This window comes from Myzus persicae, unplaced genomic scaffold, assembly GCF_001856785.1.
Source record: "Myzus persicae strain clone G006 unplaced genomic scaffold, MPER_G0061.0, whole genome shotgun sequence".
Lineage (NCBI taxonomy): Eukaryota > Metazoa > Arthropoda > Insecta > Hemiptera > Aphididae > Myzus > Myzus persicae.
This window is the reverse complement of record NW_019104121.1, coordinates 57,438-82,239: the sequence shown is the minus strand read 5'-3', so window position 1 is coordinate 82,239 and position 24,802 is coordinate 57,438. Positions and strand designations below refer to the sequence as shown.

The 24,802-nt window shown below is 27.6% G+C and overlaps 1 long non-coding RNA gene across 1 annotated transcript; it reads right to left on the bottom strand.

The window, feature by feature from the left end:
• Positions 1-335: 335 nt before the first annotated feature.
• On the bottom strand, positions 336-21,280 carry LOC111038950. Its single transcript, XR_002605041.1, has 4 exons — positions 21,152-21,280; positions 20,876-21,087; positions 20,725-20,813; positions 336-949 (listed from the first exon to the last, which is right to left on the bottom strand). It is a non-coding gene; the product is annotated as an uncharacterized LOC111038950 (long non-coding RNA).
• Between the last annotated feature and the right edge of the window lie 3,522 nt (positions 21,281-24,802).

The window sequence follows — 24,802 nt, the reverse complement described above, 5'->3', positions numbered from 1 at the left end:
ATTTCATGAATGTTTCATGCAATTTACAACAGTAACTGTATCAAACGTATTCTTGAGTCAGTATTAATATACTTATTTACTACATATTATTAAGGCAAGTAAAAAACAGGTATTGATAAGTCCAAATTACGATAGTCTTTTAATTGACCTAATCCGACGCTGTCCACTGATATTAATTGAAACTATTTGGGTTTTTATCATACTTTAGTGTCCTATTTATGGTATAATAAAATACATTATTATACTAAAAATTGGAATAAGACATCCACATAATTTTCACGGATTGGATTTTGTAGAAATAATTTTAAGTTAGGTATAACAATAATAATCGAAGAATATGTAATGCCGGAATAGTTTCTCACACAAATACATTAAGCCAATCATAATTGTTGCATTATTAACACATATATTTTTTCAAACTATAGTTATCATTATTCGTTAAATGTAGGTACCCTACTATAATATAATTATTTAAATATGATACTTTATTCGGCAAACTTAGTTCAAAAAATAAAAATAAAAATTTCTGCCATCTAAAAGGCAAAATGGGTTGGTCTGTTATTTGGCTTTGAAATATAATATAGTACAAATTGTAGTTCTGCAGTGTTTAATATAATATTATGAAACTGATTTTTTGGAGTGGCAAGAATAGCTTTAAGTGCTCTGGCGTCATAATATCCGGTTAGGGTGGATACAATAATAAAAGCGCCAAAACAATAATACCGAATGTTTGCGAGGGCACAATAATAATGACATGATCAACATTATTATATTACTTTTAAACTACAAGCTCGGCGATTGACTATTCTGTGTTATCGTTTTGGATATGATGATAACTATGTTCGTCATATACTTCATAATTCGATTTTTGAAGGACGTACCATGTTTCCCAACAAAAGTGTACCTTTCTTTTTTTCCACTTATCCCCTTTTCAATCAATACTCGTTTCCTGCAAATATAATAATACAATATTTATCACATTTCCACCAAAACCGTTTCTATGCTATTAAAATCTGTTATATATATTATATTTTTGGTGCGTCACATTCTATATAAAAAAAATATGTACAAGTGAGTGCACTTGTACACACTGCTGACCGCTCTGCAGAACCGGAGTTGTCAAATATGTCATTGTAATTGGTTAGTTAAATTTGTATAAAAATCGTTGTATACGAATCATTCTAAATGATACAGTGTGCAGACAGTGTGTCAGAATTGGAAACTTTATAATAAAATGGTTGTTTTAGTAATATAAGTATGTAACTCAAAGAGCTCAAACTCATCTTGGTCAAAAACACTAAATTTACATACTATTTTTAAATTTAAATTGAAAGCTCATAAAAAAACTAATGTTAGGTACTTTCTAATAATTTTTTTTTAAGGTAGAAAAAACATATGAGTAATCTTGTATTAGTTTATCAAATGTTAGCAATAAAAAAAAACATTTTTATAAATTTTGAACAGAAAAATAACGTTCAAAAATTCTAATTTTTCCTTAATTTAAACTAAACAGAATAGGTATCCTAGGGAACCTATCTTACTTTAGATGAACATAAATTCAAAAAATTTTGTTTCAAAATTATACGTGAAACTATATTGTACTTAAATGTTAGAATTTAGTTTTATCATTGATCACTATCCGTGTCGATTACAGGTGTACTAGTGACAATTTTCAAAATCAGTCGTACTGTGAAAAAGTTTAAGAACCGATGCTCTCAGCAGCTTAAAGAATTTAGTATTTACATATAGAATAAAATTATTAATCAGTAATACAGCAAAATGTTAAGTATATAAATGGTACTCTAGATTATTCCTTAGACGCATGTCTACCAGTTTTTATTTCAGAATACAAGGAGTTTTGTGCAAATTCAAGAGGAAATTAGCTGCAGTTGAGACGTTCCCCTGGAACCCAAACCTTAATTCCTTAACCTCCCAATTAAATCTAGCATCGTAGCATAGGCGGAGATTGGGGGGGGGCTTACGGGGACTTAGCCCCCCCCCAAAAAAAAAAAATAATTTGAAGTTAAAGGCCCCCAAAAAATTTAAGAAACAAAAACATACTTTTATACAGATTACAGAATGTTTTAGGGATAATTTATTATTATTATTATTATTAAATAAATACCTAAACTGTAAAAAATAAGAACTTTACATCAAATTTATATGTAAATTTGTTTTTGTTTGGATCCAAAAACTATATTTAATAATTAATAAGGACTAGTATCACACATAAACATGCTAAACGCTAAACATCATACTAGGTATATCTATTCTGTGTACTAATCGAGTATATTGGCTATTTGGCTACATTGCTACAATAATATACTTACAATAACATATTATACGGTTCTATAAATAGATGGGAAAAATATTATTTCATTTCTTACTGTTGTTATTTCACGAGAAACGATAATAACTAGGCTGATGCCTGATATCATAGTGAGCTATTCCGGCTATTTATACATTGAAAAAGATAAAACTAAATCGTTACTAAATGACACTATTTTAAATATATTTGAAAAAAGGTGTAATAGGTTAATACAATTAAGTTAAAAATGGCTAATGTATTTTATTTATTTTTCCTTCGTGAGTATTCTAATTAGTAGGTATAATAATAAGAATTTTTAATTATTTTAATGAGTTATTATTTTTTTTTTTTTTATTTAAGAAAATTTACAATCTATATACAATTTATATAATAAGTAAATATGATGAACAATATTACAGGACATGAAAATCTTGAGGGAAGGGAGTATGCAGTGACACTACTTCCAATGAGTTATTAAAATTAAAAAAAGTGTTGGGAGTGTGGGGGCAAAGCCCCCACGGGTTTGTTTGCTACCAACTATTTGAGCCCCCCTCAATATTTCAAATTATCTCCGCCTATGTATCGTTGTCCCAAATCCGTTGTACAGTCAAACACAACGATGATATGTTGTTAACACCAGAGCTTGGGACTTATAGAATTTGCTTATTTTTAAGGTTTGATGCAAAATCTAGCAGATTACGGTGGAAGTATATATGTCGTGTTGCAACACGTTCAACTCCAAAATTTTCAAGTACATTTTTCAATTTTTCAGTTTATTTTATTATTTTATTTTATTAAATTATTTTATTTCTGCTTATATTTCTGTTTCTTCTCCGTCGTATCATATTTCATAATACTAAACACCGGGACTCGTAATTGCTCTAATATCTACTAAACGGCCAAGTTACTACATTTTTTTAGAAAATATATAAGAAGTATGGTAAAGATGTTAAATTATTTTCAAAAATACAAAAAGATTTTGATTTTTTTAAAGATAATTTTTTTTTTATGCAACTGAGTTTAAAAATGATGGTATGTTGATGTCACTCTGCTGTATTGTAGGTTACAAGTGGTTTACTGTAATGAATGGTGTTAAATTTGAATTAAATGATCTAAAACTATATTGTATACGAATAACGGTTCTGAACGAAGATGGTCTGTCAGTATATAATATTACTTAGTAATTTATGTTATTGTGATTAAAGTAATTTATTTTACTATTAAGCATTAGTACTACAGTAAGTTAAATTAATTTTTGCCAACAAAATTAGATTTTAAAAGTATTGTGTGTATAAAATATAATATACCCAAAAAGTGTCAAGTAAGTACCCCTGAATAATATTTTTATATTACAACACTGCAACTATTAAATCATTATTCTTGGTTATTTTATAATACGTAATTTCGTCATAATTTGAACGTAAGATAACTGTGCGTATATATTCTTTGGTTACAGAATTAACGACTTGTGTGCAGCTTTATTTTATAATATTTATCCATAGTTATAAAAGTTGAACATCTAATAAATATTTAACAACAAAATAATTTGTACATTTTCAATTTGGTATATTTTGTCAATATTTCAAATTATAAAATAAATCGTACCTTTATATTTTGAATATTTTGTAACAGATATTTATATTTAAAAAAATTAAAAAGATTGAAAATTAGAGATGTCCATAAACAACTGAAAACGAGTTAAATTTATTAAAATTTTATTAAGTACACAAAAAGCAATAACAAACCGTTTATATACAAATTTAATCATAAATCATTTTCAATAATAACTATTTAATTAAAAACAAAATATTCAATTAAAAAGAATTATTCCACAAACGAAAGTGTTGTCTCAAAACAGTATAAACTATCTTAAAAACCAACACAAAAATATTTTTAAATTAATATTTTTAATAATGCAGATAACCATCTGCAATAAATAAAGAGGCTACATTTTCATTTAGATTTTATTTTCAGATAATAGCAAATTAGCATTATATTATAATATACAAAGTGATCATTTAAGCATACTCATAATATATTTGTATGCTTAAACTATTCATAAATATTATAATTAAATTCTGATTTTCGGATTTTTAAATAGGTACACACGAAAACCATATTTTTGAATTATTGAGATTTTTTTGTACTACTTACTAGATGATCCTTTGTAAATACAAACTTCTGTTTTGTTTCAAAAAGAAAACTGCCCATTTCTTTTTTTAAATTTAAGCAGATATTGTTTTTTGAGGATTAAAATGCATATTTTATATCAAATTTCAAGAGAGTTGCTTCTGAGTTATAAAGCTTAGTGTACTAAGGATATGTCAATGGCAACGAGTTCATATATATTACATCTAATATCATAGCTTATATTTTTATAAAATCATTATTATCTTCTGTGTATACATTTTAATAATTCAGAGACTACTAACTATAATTTTGATTTAGATCATCAAAATTCTCAACAAAATTATAATTGATTGTATTATAAATTAATTATACCAATATCATGGTTGATCACGTACGCAATCTTAAACACACTTTCATTTTTTACATACTCAGAATTTATAAGCAAAGAAAAAAATACAATTTCTGAAGGAAAATAATAAAGGGCGAATATTATTATCCTGTGATTAATAATATAAACAGTATTCATTAATACATAGTGGTCGATCACTAGACATTTAACATTTTAAAGTGGCTCACTTGTTGTAAAAGGTTGGAGACCCCAAAAAATAATTTGAAGCTCCTCATAAGTTGTAATTTATTTTTTTCCAGGACCCCGTGAAAAGTAGCACAGTCCCCGACGATACCTATACCAATTATTTACCAATTGAATGAGGTTTCTTTCAATCGCACCAGAAATCACAGGTAACAAAAAAACAATTATAGGGTTGAAAAAGGTTATACATAAATGGCTTCAGAATTATTGAGGTACAAAAAAATGGTTTTACATCTATACATTGCTCTGGACAATATTGAAGTACCAAAAATGCTTTATCATTAAGTGTAAAAGTTGAAAAATATACGATCATTTCTAAAGTCAGTAAGTTACTATTACACAAATTAATCAATTTAACAATGAACAGTGAACCTTTTCATCTCAAAATATATTTTAGATTCCTTTTTTTCAACACTTATTCAGTACACTGAATATTTTCGCTATAATATTTGTCTGGCACAATAAATGTACCTATACCATTTTATGTGTGATAAATACACTTTCATGAAAAATATATTGTTAAGATGTATGATCTTTTTAATTTGTGAAAAAATTCATCGATGCAAAAGATGCACACCTATATTTCAAGTAGTCTAGAAAAATCGGCTCAGTTGATCAATACTATTGCGAACGGATTCAAGAACTGGGGTTCATAGGCAAGTGGCAACTTTCCTTTCCAACTAAAACAGTTTATTGTACTATTATAAACTGTTATCATTATAATTTTTTTTATTTCTGAAAACATAATATTATACTATTTAAAACCAATGGAGTTTTAAATTAATAAAATACTTAACTCAAAGCCACAATAAAATTAATTAGTTGATACGTACTGCACATCATAAAAAAAACTTGAACACGTTAATGCCCAGCTTTGGGAATTAATTTATAGCTTAGCCCTCTTTATAGATTTAAGTTCTAAAATATATATATTAATTATATTTATTTGAACTCGTTTCGAAATTGGAAATTATTTCTTTGTTTTAATACAGTTACCTATATAAACATAAACAACTAATTCCTATTTTTATCATAAATATAAAACTAGATTTAAACAAAATATTAATATAGGTACGCTTACCCTAATATGCAAAACCACATGGACAAAAAAGTGTGACTTCTATTGGTATTAAATTATGTATTTATTTTAATATAAATTTAATACTATTAAAATAATTTAATTACCTTTAAGACAAATTATAAACTTTTAGATTTAGCTAGTTCATAAATTTAATTATTTTATAAGGTCCTTATATTTTACCTTTTCTGGTCTCTAAATAATATTTATATTATTCTGAACCATATACCTATTTTATTATATTATATTGTTCTCTTATTTACATTTGTAAGAACTAAGCTTTACTTTAAGGCGGTGGTGCAGTATTTTATACATAAATGTTATTTCCGTGAGAAAAATTCTTGATTTCGATTAATAATAATAATTATTATTTTAATAAATACAATAAAAAACAATGTGAAATATACAATAAATATTTTCAATACCTTAATGATAAAAAGTAATATAATTATAAGTGAAGGTAATAATGTTCATAAATAATATTAGTACAGACCCAGTTGACAAATTTGTTTAAGGATAATCAAAGGTGTGCTTTTGTTTAGTAATACGCATAAGACGATAAAAATGGGAGCTTTATAAGTAATTAGCAGAATGAAAAATGGAAGGCTGTATCTAGTGATGGATAGAACTTTGGTAGAACCTTAAAATTTATTTTATGAAGACGGGTGGGCAGTCAATTAAGTTAGATAACAGTTTTGTAATAAATGAAATATTTGAGCTGCGTCTACGATCAGCAATACTGGATAAATTACAGTTATACGGACGGGTTAATAACCATATAGAGAACGAGGTACTTGTAGTAAATAAGCAACAAATTATAGGGATATTCGTTGAGCCCTTTGTATCATTAGAGATTCTATTCACGATTCAGAGTCCCAAATAACAGATCCGTACCCTAAAGTAGGTTGGGTTAAAGTGCAAAAGGGAATCTTTAAGGAATAGTCCAATCGTTATTATTATTATTTATTACAAAATTATAATAATATCGCATTTCACTGAGTTTTCAAAGTGTATGATTTTTACTTATTTTTTATACTCTATGATTAGGTACATAAACCAGAGTCACTTTCCATTTTTTATTCATACCGCCGCCGATACGGTTCATCGGTCGTGAAAGTTCGTCGTGTCGAGTCGCATTACGGTGAATTGATGGATTTTTGAAATAGCCCGAGATGTATCAACTGGTCAGTCAAATTATTTCGGTATATATTATTTTAGAAAGCCACTAAAAATCAATGTTTCCTCAACCACCCGCAAACCTACAATTTAACCAATATATAACATGCGCACGTATTGCGTCACGGTGCTTGTGTAAATATTGTATCATTTTATTTCAGAGTACTTTTCGAAGGGCTTCGATGTTTTTTCAAGTAAAAGCAGAGGGTTCGTTTGTGTGTTTATACGACCGCAGTTCGGACATCTGGGGTATAGTTTGGGTTAGGGCTCCACACAGACGCAATTTATTCGTATACACTATATATACGATCACATGACATTGCGTGAAATTGCTTTCATCGATATACCTTTAGATTAATTCATAATCTATATTCAGTTATTCAAAAACAGAAAGGATCTACCAGTTAATATTACTATACAAAGTCCAAGGCCGATGAATAAATATGTTTTTTTGTGATTGATATCACAAATAACCTATACTCAGAGGCGGATCTTCCATTATATAGGCAATGTTGGTAGCGGCCCAGCTCGGAAAAATCTGTATTGGTTTAAAATACATCATATACATAAAAAAATAATGGAAAATTAATCAATTTATACTTTTGTATTAATATTCTTTAAATGTATATGATGTATACATTTTGATTCATTATAATTTAAATAGCCATAATAATAATAAAAATAATCCAACAGTCGTATGTGCGTTGTATGAAAAACAATTGTTGATAATACTAAATTTAACACTTTGAGCTCCGTTTTACTGGTGCTGGTATATTCGGTACAGAAAGTCAGGGTGAATGTAAATTCACTTCAATATATATTTTTAATGTTCTATCCGGTAAAAAGCAAAATATTAATGGAATATAATTACTATTTTTAATAGACGAACTGTATTTATAGTTAAGTGAAATTTGTATCACAATAATTAAAAGCGCCATCCATGTAACTACTCGAATTTCAGTGTTCTCAAAATTTCAATATTATAGTCTCACATGAACATATATACATCTCATTTACATCTTCATTTTCAAAACTTAATGTTGATTTTTATTTGTTTTTACATCAGTTGAACTTAAATAATTATCAACTTCTTTTCTATTGACTTAAGTATTTTAGGATAACAATACTGGCTCTAGCATTTGGTATATTTCTGAAAATTAGCTATATATCAAACATTAACAAATTACCTTCGTTTTTATGTCATATAAGTTCTCGTCTGATAATTTTTTATGGTTTTACAAGAATTACTTATTTTTGCAGGTTTAAATAGTTTTTTCCTCTTGGGTATGTAAAAAACGTGTATTTTTATTTTCAACTAATTTTTCAGTATGAGTGTAACATTTAACACGGCTTTTATTGTTTACACACGTCTATATGTACGTACATATAATATTTGTTGTTTGGTGTTTCTTATAAAGTTTATAATTATATACACTAAAAAATTTTTCCCTTTTCACCTAACCTATAATAAATTACGTCCATTTTCTATAAATTGTTTAAATCTTAACTACATATTATGTTAATAATGAATGAGTACTGAATTCAATAAAATAAGCTGTCCATATTACTGGGTCTACTATATAACGAATTTCAAGGGACCGAGAAAAAAGTTCACTACATCGAAATTCGTTTTACAAAAGCATAAGTCAACCAAAATTCGTTTTGACAAAATGTAAAAAAACTATTCAAAATTTAGATTTTATTAGGTTATTATAATTGATATATACATATATCAGACATCATTACAATTTCAATAGATATATTCATGAGTTATATTACTACATACATATTTATTAAAATGTATTTTTTAATTATTACGTACATAAATATTTGTTGTTTTAAAAAATAAATTTTTTGTGTGTTGCCAATTGCGCTTACGCGGTCAATAGTGTTATCCAAATATAATTGGAAATAATTTATATTTAACTGACATATAACTTAAAAACGAATACATGAATATTATTTTATTGCATAAAAAATAATAATAGTCGAAAACACAAGTAAAATTAAATTTAAAAAAAATTCTTTATCTATAAAAACTTCGTTGTATAGGGGGAACTAAAATACATTTAAATCTTCGTTATGTCACGAGATTTTCAAGGTTTTATTCGTTAAATTGAGTTTTAGTTATACCACGAGTGACGAGTTGACTGATGTATTTCATATTATCATAGCCCATAGGTAATAAGGTTAAGTCTGGATAGAAATTAATGCATTTAATTTTATGGATTTGTTTGAAAATACACAATGGTATATTTAAGCTTCAAATAAATGATTGATTGACAGTTTATTACCTTCTATTTTTTTTTTCGTCTTGGAACTTACATATGTACTGGTTTACCTATTATATTTCATGTGCGAACTCACTAAACCTCGAAAGACACACTTAAATCGGGCCCGCGATGACCTATTTTGTTGTAAGCTTGGCCCGGAAATTTCAGGTGATAAAAAAGGTTGATGAAAACTCGGACCGACAATTTTCACAGATAAAATATAAAAGGCTACAACATAATTTCACCCGAAAAATTATATAATATAATTATTAATTAGATATGAGAAGATCTGAACATATTACTTTTCTTCGGGACGAGTTTATAACCGCGCGTCACAGAGTCCAGGTCGCCGCGTTACAAATACGTCCACACGGCCACATTATATACAACTATATAATTCACCAATAATAGAGGCATTGCTAATATTATGTCTTATACGAATAATTTTTTTATTATTTTTCATTTGTGTTTGTTCCAAAATAAGCGGGCGCACGTAAACTCCGCAACAGGTACCTTTTTTTACTGTAAACTCCGACAGAAAAAAAAACGATAAAATTGGGTTCATGTAAACTTCGCCACTGAAAAAAACAGGTAAAATTGAGTTCATCATATCAATATTTAAATCATAGTATAAAAAATCATAATAACTAATATCTATCTTCCACCGCTTTCCTCTTTACACAACTACTTATTTCTTGTCTTTCTAGTGTTTGGATTGAAATTGGAAGGCATGAAGTAATGTGAGTATCATTTGCAAAATGTGTTAAAGTAATATTATGCTGCTCAGCTCCAACAGTTTTTATAAATGCATTACAATTTTTGTTATTGCACCACCATTTTATTTCACCAGACGCGTATTTTATATTTTTATTATACTTATAATTTTTAAATACAACCAATAAATTGCCTCGTTGGCCAGTAATTAATTTTATATTATTACTTTCTTGCGACATATTGCGTTCGGACATATACAAATATCAGAAGTATCGGAAATATCGGAAATATACACGGAGGCACGCGGACTACGAATGATTATGTTCGTCAAAGTATACGTCTTTACGTATGCCTTACCTACTGCCGATGTCATCATTGGAAATCCTGATTTCAGATAATATGAAGATAAAATTATTAACAATTTGAATCGATCTAACCTTTACAATATTTTATCAATTTTGACATATATCATCACAATAGATGTAAACGTATTTAATGTGAGAAGGCACGCGGCAATGTGAGCACTGTCGCACTGACCTGGTGAAAAAAAAAAAACGGCGGAGTTTACATATACCCATTACAGGTAAGAAAAAAAACTGGCGGAGTTTACCATAGACCTATTTATCTTGACCGAGAGTCTGGCGGAGTTTACAATCGCCCAAATAAGCAACCTACGAGACCTAGGCAAGTTCTGAGTAGTCAGTAGGTATCTATAAAAATATTTTAAAAGCAAGACGTTTCTACAATTAAAATAGGTAGTTAAATTTAGAATTGTTATATAAAAATATTTTTATAACATCCGATTTTTATGAATATTATTGTAAAAATAAGGTAATACAAAAAATGTTGTTTAAATTTGTTATAATTTTGTTTTATTCATGATGATTCATAATACATGAAAATGATCATTGAAGATTTTCATTAAAACTTGGTGGTCATCCATTGAGATTTTTCCAAAGTAGACTAAATACCAATAAAAGCGAAAAACAAATAGTCTAAAATTCAATTGGATTTCAGTACTATTGTCCGTTATTTAATATTTGTATATTTTTTATGGTTTTTATAACTTGTTTACCTACTAAAAGATCGGCAAGTTTTTAGTGCCTACAGCACCCCTCTGACTATACTTATTATTATTTTTGTTAGCTACGGTACTATGTAAACACGACGCACGAGGATATCCCGGATATTCGAATTGAATCTATACAAAAATAATATATGACATTATTTGGATGGAATTTAAAGACCCTCTTGAACTATTTTATAAATTATTTAAACAGCATTTTTTTCATATTTTCCAGAGCCTCGGGACCTACCAACATTATTTTGTAAGGATGTTTAAACATTATATTTATATTTTTAAACAATTTTCTACTCCCCATAGTACTGCGTATTTTAATAAAACATGTAATATCGTTTAATAAATGATAACATTTATTGAAAAGTATTCATATTATATTGGTAGGTATCTATTATATTTGCATTTAATTTAAAATAATTGAAAAGGTTTCTTTAAACAGAAAATGAGGGGTCACGTACCTCAATAATATGTGTATTGTTTGGTTTTTATTGCTTTTCGTTCCAACTCAAAGTAACAAAACAATTGTATAAAAAATAAATCATACGAATTGATTAAATTATAAAATGAGTACGAACATTTTTTATTTATTTCCTAAATATCTTGCAAGCTTTATGTCTGATATTTCAAAGTTTATAAAGACTATTCGGTTAAATCGGTTATCCCAAAAGGTTATACGAATTTTGGAAATTGGATTTTTCATTTGATATTTTTTTTTTTATTTCAAACAAGGGGACAGAACAATATATAGGCAATATATTTTTTTAGTTATCTGATACAATAATATTACGTTATTGTTAGGGTCCTGATTTATACGCATTTGCATATATTTCAGTCCGAAAAGTACTCAGTTAAGCTACAAGTTGGAATTGAATCAATAGATTCGGAATACAAAGTTTTATTTTGCATATATTTGCATATTTCTGTATTTTACGGATTTCTAAGACGTGTCTCATACATACATGTTTTACTACAATATAACTATGGTGCGTAAGTAATTTATTTTTTATATTATGTAATTGCTTCTAGATCAAGGTAATTCTGTCAAGACTAGTTGTTGCGTAATCTGTATATTGAGTAGGTTTTTGATTTTGTTTGTGTTTCGTCCATGTTGGTCGCAATTCAAATGCTCACAATACTTAAACTAATTAATACTTAAAAACTTAAAATGTTGAAAATTACTACAATAACGTTTAGTGGGCTAAGCAAATTTGTAGACAACATAAAAGTATTTTTACTACAAATGGCTTGAAAATCATATTTTTTTCATATTTATTAATTTAAAGGGTTTATTTCTACAAAAGAAGATCATAAATACATAGGTATTTTATAGTTCATATTTCTAAGGTTTTTATAGCATATATTATATACTATAAAAAAATATTATTTATATCCTATATTAAATATTACAAATATTATTACTTTATTTGTGAATACGGCTATTGAAGGTTTGTTATAATACATAAAACGCTATTGCACATAAATCACGCATAGACGATACATGAATTCATTTTTGTTTTCTTCAGAAAACTTTATCCTGTACACCTTTATACCCACCTTAAAATAGGCTGATTTAAACGTTTTTTTGAAACTTATAATCTAATATAAAGTTTCTACAATGATGAAAATAATGGGCGATTGTAAACTCGGCCCGAGGAAAAAAAATACTTAAAAGGTCTATTGTAAACTAGGCCCGTGTTTTTTTCAGGTAAAAATTATTTAGGTGTACACTCGGCCCAAATAAAATGTTTTTATATAATTTTCTTATAATATTTTTAAGAACCATTTAGCATTACCCAGAGGACACCACGAGGAGACGATTCTCATTATCCTCCAAAAATTATTTTCATTTTCGTATTATTATTCATAGTATGAAAATCGTTATATAACTGTAAAATGTATTTATGTAAATTTGTAATAGTAAAAAGTGTAAAAATATAATGTATAAATCTATTTTTTTAAGTAAAAAGGCATGTGTTTAACGTATTCACTTACTGATATTTCCTTATTTTTATATTTTGTAAGTGTTCTTTCTAAGAGTTCTTTTTTTTTTTTTTTAGTTTTAGTATTCTGAAATTGGAATGGTGCATCTAGGCTGTTGATTTTAATGTACGTTTCTGTTTGTATATCTTTTAATTTCGCAATAACTGAATATATATTGAGGTGAGTGGAATTGAAACTTGAATTAAAATGCTCATGAAACGATTCACATGCATTAGTTGTTAAACACGTATCAACTGATGCACAGGCCCACAAATCAGGTGGAAACATAGCATCTTCTACTATGTAAATATTATCGGGCCGAGATTACAACCTACTTATTTTATTACCTAAAATTTTCGGGCCGAGTTTACAACAAAAAACGTAATCGCGGGCCCAGTTTACATTTGCCTGAAAATAATATACCATGTTCTTTAAGTGTGTTGAATTCACACTGGAACATAGCATAAGAATAATCATTATAGTCGTTCAAGATACCACTTATTTAAATGTTGAATTTTGTCCGGACCGATCAACAAAATCTGATGACTTCTGACACTTATTGTAGTTTTTATTGAAAACCAATGTTATAATTATAATCGATGACTTCAGGCACTATAGACATTTAAAAAAAATTAAATCAATTGTAACATAATTTATTTAATATTTTAAGTAACTCAACATAAAATAACTCTTTGCTTTTCAATAAAAATGTAAAAATTATAATAAAAATTAAAAAGCTTAAAATGCATTTTTCATTTTTCAACTACTCTAATTTACATATTACTCATTTTCTACTAGAAAAATTGTATATTGGTTTATATAACTTTTACGTTATAACCGTGCCATAATAAATATAATTTAATATATTATGTAAGTTTGAATTCTGAATAATGTGGAACTAGAAAATCTAGTGCAATGTTGCCAAAATTATTGATTTGTGTTTTTGGGAGCAAACAAGTACGTTATTTAACTTTATTAAACGCAATCGAGGTTTTTCCATACATATAATCCCAAATACGGTGTTTAAGTTCAAACACTGTTCACCCCTCATAACAGCGTTTTAAACTGCCGTTAAATGTAAAACCATAGGGGACCGTGTTTGCACTGCTAAACACAGCTCTAAATATTTTAGTAGCGAATTTCCTGATACTATTGCATAAATACGCAATATGCCTATATAATGTGATTATTATTGTCGGGGTTCAAAGTTCCATGAAATGTATTTTATTTATTTTCGGACACACCGTAGCGTCTCATTCCAAACATATTTTAAACAAGAAAAGTAAGCATGCCATATAACTCACAGGTAACATTATAAACCAATGTATTTATTCTACTGGTGTGTAATATTTATGGAAAGAATTCAGTTCCCTGGAGATTCTCTAACTACAATAGTTGCTTAAAATATTATTCTTTGAAATCATAAAATTATTGCACATTATCTATTTAACTAAGTTTTATTTAAATATGGAAAGTGCAATGAATGTTGTACACAGACATGCAGTCAACGAAAACATTTTGCTGTTAGTAAAAAGTAATTATAATTATAAATATTAACAAAAATATTTTACTGAGTTAAAAGTCAGGCAAATTTGATGAAAATTAGTACAAAAAACGTATAAAACAAAATTGAACACAATTTTCGTTGATTTTAATTTTTATCATAAATCAGGTATTCACATAAAAATATCAACACCAATTTTATTGCTCGACAAACGATTAGTAACGGAAAAATATGAAAGGGACTTGATTATAATACTAATCGTTTCACTAAGTTAAAAAAATTTAAAATAGCTACAAATGTAGTCGACTTTTCCATGTAAAGACACAAAATTATTTAGATTGCATTCCTTTTCATGCCAAATTAGACGATTTATTTACTTTGACATATTGCAGTTTTCATTAAAAATGTATCATTTAGGATTCTTACATACGAATGAATTCTAAAAATAATAATTAAAGTAGGGAAACCTAAACACAGACAAAAATATATAAACATTATAAACTGTATAAATTCAAAAATAAAATTTTATAACGACAACAGAATCGATAGGGATATTTGGTAAACAATTTGGGTCGGTTTAATAGAATTTAATTTTAATATACATTGGACATCATTTTATTTTATAGCAACGACAACAATGCATTTTGTAAGTTATTTTTATTATTTTTATACTACTGGGAGTTATTTTATATAATAATTGAAAACAATGTTAGTGATACACTGATACATGTCTAAATGAAGCTGCAGTTTTGGCCGTTTCTGGTATTACCTACCTAAAATTATTTTTATTTAACTTGAATAATAAATTACAAACATTGTAATTAAACAATAAATTAATTAATACAATAATAAATACCTATTATGTGTATATAATAAAACATAAATTGTGTGTAGAGTTAACTAGTTAAGTTATTATAAAAAAAAACGTATGTGTTGTTAGAGGTTGCCAAAAAAGACCTTGTACGCGGATCTCAGTGATATAGTATAAAATGGTCACGATGCGTGTGTCTTAACCTAACCTAACCTTAACGGTGCACCGTTATTTTTGTTAATTTATTAGTAAAATATAAATAATAAAAATTGTTTATCATATCTAAAAGTATCTAGAGTTACTCTAACTTATAAATAATAAATTACCCGTAACTATATTATTATATTATTATTATTATTTATTGTATTATACTATACCTAAAATAGCAACATATAAACTTTAATATAGTAATTCGTAAACCTTGGCCGATAAGTGATTCATTATTGATATTTTCTGTGTGTAATCACTGATTAATAATAATTTCTAATCATTTTTAACCAAACATGTTTAAAGGAAAAAATATATATTTCATAGTTTCGTTAGAGTTTTAAAACATTCGAAGAGTGCAATTTTCAATTTTCAAATTGAGAACCCTACTTGTTGTACAATGGACACATAGCTTTCATCGCATAATGCATATTACCTATTCGACATCTAAAATAAATAGGCAGGTATTATTTGAGTTTTAACAGTTTTAATAATTTTTAATCCCGGTGATGGTGATAGTTCAATTTTTTTTTTTTAAATTATTACAAATTACATTTCTAAAGTGGGCTTTTTTTTGTTGACGCTTATACCAAGCTCCAAATACCTAGCCTGCTCCAAGCATCGCTGAATTAAATGGTTTGGAAGATTTTAATTATTTGCATAATAAAATATCAAACAGAAATAAATTGGATGGGACAGAGAGTTTACTCGAGCAGATTTTCCATTTGAGATAGCCGATAGGTACCTAATGGACACAGACGTGGTCGTCACTACAGTACATTTCTCGTTAAATCGCTTTCGTCGAGTATAACGACCGACAACGTTCGTGCCGTGACATGTAATAAATGTATCACCGAAATCCTGTTGGATTTGCGGCGACGAACCGGAGGGACGCGCTGATAACATAATCCAATTTACCAATCTACTACTCCCCGGGTCATGGGTTCCGGTCTTCCGGATCGAGATAGACATTGTAATACAAACAATGATAATTAAACGTCACGTCTCATTGACGTTGAGGCCCGACAATATAATTATTGCAAATCACGATTACGGGTGAGTACCTTCAATGTACAGCTCGGAAAGTGGAGAAAATGTCGATTTAAATTTGTCACGCGTGTGTACACAATAATCTGAACCGATTACTTATAATTAATAAATAATAATTCTTTTTTTAATTAACTACTCATTCTACTTATTACTAAAAATCAAGTATCTTATAAAATATATATTAGCACATTTTTTTTATATTGGTGCGTTTTAGTTAAAAAATGTCATCTATTCAAATAAAGCGTAACAAATGATTTATAATTTATTACATGAATTGTTCAAATCTATTACGCCTATACTGACCGGCACAGCAAAATGGATAAGTAAATTCTTGCCTACGTTTTATTTATAATTTTGTTCGAGTTATTTTTTTCAAATAGTTATAACGTGTAATATAAACGGTCATATAGTTGAAGACACATTTTTGATAAAAAAAACTTTTTGAAACAACTCTTCAGTTTTTATTATTTCATTCTTAACTTTTACCAAATCGTAAGAAACAACTTTATAGTATTATAAGCTAATACAAATATTTTGACTGTTAACTTGATAAAATACAGAAGTAACTACTGTCTAACATAATATACGTATTTTTAAAAATTGTACAATACATTAGTTTTCAGTCGATAAAGGTCTAGTTTAGGCACTCGTAGTTTTTTTAAATTATTTATTTTTATTCTTTATTGTTTTTTATCGTTTTAAATTTCATATTCTGAAACAGAAATTGTCCAAAATGTAGGAAAGTAGTTTATTAGTTCCACGTTTTTAATATTTGGATTAGTGAAGTAGTGGAGTAACGTGTTGTGAGATAATTACCCCAAAACCTCTCCTCAATACTTTACAACTCTTAAAATATTTGTAACTCATAAACTACTTATTTGAAACTCGATTTTTATGCATCACAGTACTTCAAAAAATATTCTGTTTTGGGGCATAGAATTAAAAATACAAGTTGTCACTTAAAAAAATTAAAACGACGAGATGAAAATAACAAAAAATATATTTTTTGAAAATAACAATTGTCTTTTAACGATTCAAAATTATGTTAAACACATTTACATATATTTTCAAAAACATAAATTATTTTAAAAAAATCATGTTTTACGTTAACCCAACCGGTACATGCAAAAGTGCTTTATCATCACATAGATACCATTGTGCAGCTCATACTAATTATACCCAGTTTGTAGAACAGGGGGATGGTGGGGAAAAAAACTCCGTTCTAATTTAAGGTGAAATTATGCGTTCTTTTTAATTTAAGTATCCTAAGTCCGGGAGGACACTTAACATGAAATGGATTAACTTGATGTACAATATAATTTCGTTAATCTGGACGAATTTGGAAATTCGGGAGGAAAATAACGATCCCTCGTCAAACGAGTTTCTTATTTTGTTGTAAGTTATTCAAAAACTATTAACCTTATACGTAGGATCTTTACATTTTCAACAAACCATTTTATTAGCCTTTTCTATACGTAGGTACATACATGATAACATTTTCAAAATATTTTGTTGAAATTTTTATAATGGACATTTTCATTTTTTTTCGTTATTTCTATGAATGTCTATAGGTAAAAAATTTTTTCAGTAAAAGGTTCCTCATAAGTTGTATTATATAGCTATTTAAAAATATTTAAGTTGCATAGGCATAATATTTGTTAAATGAATGTCATTAACATAAATCATTGATAGGACGGGGGAGGGGAGAAGGGCAAACGAGAAGGGCTACATTAAGAATGTATAGTGGAGCTTCAGCCCCCCCTCAATATACCTGATCACTACATGCCAATGAATATAACAACTCAGAAACTACTCTTCTAAATTTTGATTTACATACACCAAAATTGTCAAAAAACATCTGCTCAATAATTAAAAGTGAAAAGAGGGATTCATATATGAAAAACACGTAGTTTGTAATGTCAAGAGTTCATTTAAATATATATTAACGATTTAAGCGTAAGAATAGGACGAACGTCGAGCATGCTTAAAAAATTTACCTGGTTTATTTAAATAACGCATGTAAAAATTTTAATTTTAATAATTATCAGTAATCTTTCATCAAACACTGTTAGAACTGATTTAAGAAAGCACAATAAAAATTAAAAATATTAACAAATAGTACTTCGGGCTCTATAGTAAAAAATACAAATACCCTAACATAATTAACGGGTAGTCTGTTCAGATCTGGTGTTAGGTAGATAGGTAAAATTAAAAGATAAAATATGAATATAGTTAAATTTATTAACAAGATACGATTATTATACTAAGCAAAAATATGAAAGTTGAATAATTTTATAACAATATAAACATAATGGAATGCCCATTAAATTGTTCCAAAATACAGTATAATTTTTTGATTTCTAAAACTGGTATAATAAATTGCACTCAGAATTGTTCTGTTTTTATAATGGGTATAGTAATTGCACTTATAGAAGGTAGCTACTTAATAGTTGCCTTGAATTCATCAATGCTCATTTTATATACTGTTGTATAATTTACTGGACTTGGAAATCATGTTAAAGTTGTTGTTCCAGTTGTATTTTCTGTATCTGTTACTGTTTCATCATTGTTAAAATATAGTGCATAAAAATACATTTGAAATTCTTATTAACATAATATATAAAAATAAATAATAATAATATGTAAAAATATATTGTGTTAAGGGTCCTGGGAATTCTTAAAGATTACTCCCAAAAATATTGGTCTAGTGCTGTCTATGCGCACAATAATAAATAATGATTTTTTACAAAATTACAACTAACTAATTACAACAATGACATGGTCAACAGCTGAATTTATAAATGTTCCTTAGAATCTAGTAGCCACGGCACTTAAACACAAATTGATTTTTCGGATCCGTATATAAAGTTGCCTATATTGGCCCCTTCTTTTTATAGGGATTTCAATTGTAATATCTTATATTTTGTTTAGTGTGAATTATTTAATAGGATAATATATTTTATATGTATTTAATAAGACCTTTCACCTAAGACCAAAGGACCCGATTGTTAGGTCACCTAAAAATCTGAGTTATACTACAATGGTGAAATAAAAAATCTAAAATTTAAAATGCTCACTTTGCATAGTATCTACAAGAATCTAGTTTTTGCTATGGATGAATAAATATTTAATACTCTACTAAATACGTAATAGCACATAAAAATCACTGTTAAAAAGAGGACATAGTTGTGCTTTTGACAGTGTTAAAAAATCCATGCATAATACTCTATGCCTACAAGTCGCAAGTGTATGTGTTCTGCACATGCAACACGGTTCCTAGGAACTACTCTGAACACAATACAAATATATTATTTATCTACTTGGGGATTGTTACATAAATATTAATGAGCAAGGCTGGATTGAAACTATTTGGGTCTCAGGGCAATAGAAATTTAAATTTAAAAACAAATTTTACATGTATTTTCACTTATGAAAACATATAAATCAATGGTAAATGAAGTATTTTTAAAACTATTTGAAGTAAAAAAAGCATATTTTCAGCATATTTCACCAGTTTAATGATTATTAAGGGAATATTTTAAGACTTTTTAGAGCATATGAGAATCATATTTACACTTATAAAAACCTTATAATCCACTTTTTACATATGACCAATACATTTTAATTAGTTTTTTTAATAACTTAATGGTGCTTAATGATTTAATAAAAAATTATAATAAATTATAAAATTAAATAAATAGTACTAAATATCTATAAGTATTTTATGTTTAAAATAACTAGGCAGCAGATTTTAACATACATCGTAATTACTTAATTTGTATAACTAGCTTAGAAATATATACAGATTTGGATGCAATACCTTAAAAGTTTGATTGAGGAACGAACACCTTTTAGAACAAAGCCTCAATTTTAGCTTCCATCAATACAAAGCCAACAGGGATTGTCTCACTAAAAGAATGTTTAAAATTATTTATTTAATTTTAATTATTGTAAAATAAATGTTGTCTTACGTGATTTTGTGAAATTAGTCGCATAGTTAATAGATGCCTATAATGCAGATAAGATGGCACAATGTTCTATCTGCATGTAACAGAGTACCACCCTCACGTTGTGAGCTATAGCGTTTATGATGTCATTACAAGCTAACATGATATTAAATTTATCATCACTATCCACAATCCTTTTCTGGTAAAATGACTGATTGCTATACTGATATTATGAACTAAACAAAGTAGTAAGTGTCAATTAAATTAAATGATATTGATTAAATAAATCTTTAATAATACTTGTTAATATTTGAATCCAAATATTTTTTTAGTTCTGGTAAAGTAAAAGGTAGAGGTGAAATATGCTGTATACGAGCGTGGCACATTGATGATTCTGCAGATGACCATGAGTAAATTACAGCCACATTTGGATTCCTATAGTTATAATTTTTATAATTATTATATTTTAGGTTAAAAATGTATAGGTAATCAATCCTATCAACAAAGACACAATTTGTATAAATTAAAATACAACAAAATATGATACCAAAGTTCCTATCCAAAATTATTATTGCAAAATTCCACTAACAAATCATGTTTACCAAAATTAGTACAACTACAAACTTAAAGAATTAGACATACCAAGGAGAATGGTCATCATAAATTGATTTTAGAGGATTAATTTCTGATTTTCCCTTTCTACCAAAACGCTTCTAAATTGATTTTTCATTTCATTATTAATAAAGATATTATCATTTCCTTCATGGGTATGTGGTTTTTTTGTTATTACTGTTACATTTTCTAACTTGATTGATGTGCCTAAGCAAAAAACATTAGCAGTACATAATAACTGAAAACTAATAAACTAATATTTTAGAAGTTGTAGTAAAATAGAAACTAAGTATCACAATACATATGTGACAGGACTAGACAAATATGAGTTTTTCAAAGAACATCGCTTAATGTGGTCAATATGACACTGTTGAAGAAAACATTAATAAAGTGGTATACTTTAATCATTGTGTGTGTCTAATAGTGTGCGTCAGAAGCAAACGGCATAGGTATATGACAATTTGTATGATTATAATAAAATTATAATACATTTTATTTTGACCATTTTTTGTACTATTAAGATTGCCTTAAACATTACACGCATAGTACATAAACGATCTTAGTATGTTACTTATTAATTTGTTACCATAATATAGATATATTATATTATGTGAATTAACACTCATAATCAGGATAAATAGGTAGTTAATGGAAAACCAAATCAGACATTGAACGTTACAATGTTACCCACACTTTCGACTTACTCGCAGACAAAACGTTCACCTTCACTTTTGGTATTTCTAACAACACGACTTGTTTTTTGTTTTTTCTGCTAAATCCATTATCCCTTTATGAAATGAGTTAAAATCTTTTATATTAGATCGAAAATTCGAAAATCATATAACTCATTATTGCCGCTCACTGTTCCGATTGTAAACGACGCAGGTAGATGTTTGTAATTATTAATCATTTTAATTAGGTCATACGCTTCGATGCTAGTTCTAAGACGATTTAAAAACAATGACATTAGTACGAATAGCGAAAGACGAAGCTATAATAGAAGTAAGTGATAGTAAATAATAATAAAATATTCTAATCTTTATTTTATGAAATGTTTGCTATATTTTGTTGATAACAGAATTTATCAAACTATGTGATAACAGTTAACGTAGGAAAACCGACCAATGAGAATTTATTGTAGCGGTGCCGAAATCGTGTACGTTTAACAGACTGAATGTGCGTCTGCATGAAGTTGAAACTACCTCCTTCAGTACCAGGACCGCAGTAATTGGCGCTGCTCGTTCTTTGGTTTTGACGTCGGCGGCGGCGCGGCGGTCACGGCTGCCGCCGTAGTACACTAGTACACATCCATCGTAATCGATGAACGGCAGCCACTGCCGTCTGAGTTCCTGGTACTGATATCCAGATTTTTCGCCGAATAGTAACGTTTAAAACGCGTTCACAAACTGCGGCAAAATGTTTCCTACTACGTAGCCGACCGGTCATTCGGCTTTTATAACTAACACTGCTGGAGGATCGCCCTTGATTTATATAAATCTCATATACGACTTAGATAGTCACAGATACACCTATTTTTTGGGAAGGGGAGGGTATGAGTTCAGCAACTACTGTATACCTTTTTTTGTACTAAATACAATTTTTTATTTAATAGTTAACATAATATTTATTTTAGATTTTTAGCGGACCGATTATAACAATGACGTGTGTGTTTTTTATTTTTATTTTTTTTTGTCTCTGTCGGGAATTTTTTAAGGAAATCGGGTTCTGACAAAATTAATTTTGGTGTTTGATGTAACTATATAAAAAAATATCTCAGATATATGAGTTTTCACTGAATCTTTTTATTCGAGTTTTCTATACATCATAATATGTTCAAAATATTTTATAACTATTTATAGGCGCATAAAATGTTCGATTATTATTTGTATATTTTAAAATAGTTTCGATAAAAAAAATTTCGCACATTCAAAAAAATGAAAAATATAATACAAAGTTCTTCGTGGTTTATTGTTAGTGGAAATTAAAAAAAAAATTGAGCTTAAATCCATAATAATTTTTTAAGAGCGTTTTAATTTAAAATTTCGACAAAATTCGTAAAAATTTGCAAATAATTTTGAGTTGGAAATCCATAAAAAAATTTTATCTATCCCTAAGATTTTAAAATTTTTTACAAGAATCCTCATTAGTTTTTCTACTTAAAAAAAAAAACTACCGGAAAAACAAATTAAATTTTTATGCGCGTTTGAATTTGAAATTTTTACAACAATGGATTTTCACTTGATTTTTCATATAGCGATTTTCTTAATTTGTTGTAATTTCAAAACGATGAACTACAGGTACTTGATGTTGAAATGTACACCACATGTTCATATTATCAATTCAGATACTTAATACAATTTTCAAAGATTTTAACTCGTTTTGAGCTGTATACGGACATTTTCAATTTTCAATTTTATTAGTTTTTCTTTCTATAATTTTCAATAAAATATTATTTGTTTTTTCATTAATCTTGAAAATGAAATGCAAGTTAATATTTATTATGTGTAAATGTATAATATATGTGCAGATTATCAGTTCTCACATTTGGTGGGAAGACTCTGGGGGCAGAGCTCCTTTTCAATTTTCTTATAATTTTCTTATTTTCATTAGAACTGAACGTTTTAATTTATCAAAATAATATTGAAATATTAGATTCTGAACGAATTTCTGATGAATGTATTAGTTTTACAATGATGTGTTTTCTTTTTTTCTTTTCTGATAGGAAAGTGAATCAAGTTGAGGATTCAACATTAAAAAATTCTGAATAGTTTTCTAAGGAGTCAAGAAAAACAAACAAAAATTAAGGAAAACTAAGTTTTCTTTACAAAACCAGCTTTTGAAAAAATCAATTTATTTAATGTAACTCAAATCTGAATGTTTGTATCATATCTGTATGTACCATATCATATTCGAAATATTGAAACTCTTTTTGAACTATTTATAGGCGTATAAGAATATTGAAATTTTTTTACGACAATAGATTTAAACGAAGACGGCCTATACATTCCTATGGATATTCTATTATTTACTAATATTGCTATTAATGGTAATTGTTTAATGTTTTTCCTATAAGTAATGAGCATTGAGCAATGACTAATTTTTTTCCCAAAAACAAATATAATATATAATTTTATTTTGGTGAAATTATTTTACTTTTGTATTCGTCTATTGCTTTAATTTTTGCATCAATTCGTCGTTTTTTTAGATTAAATCTTATAGGTTTTCGCATACCTAAGGCGCAGTTGAACTCACAGATCAGATCACAGACACTATATATATATAGTATATACGTGATATAGGTTAGTTTTATTTATATTTATTTATAATAGGTAGGAATTT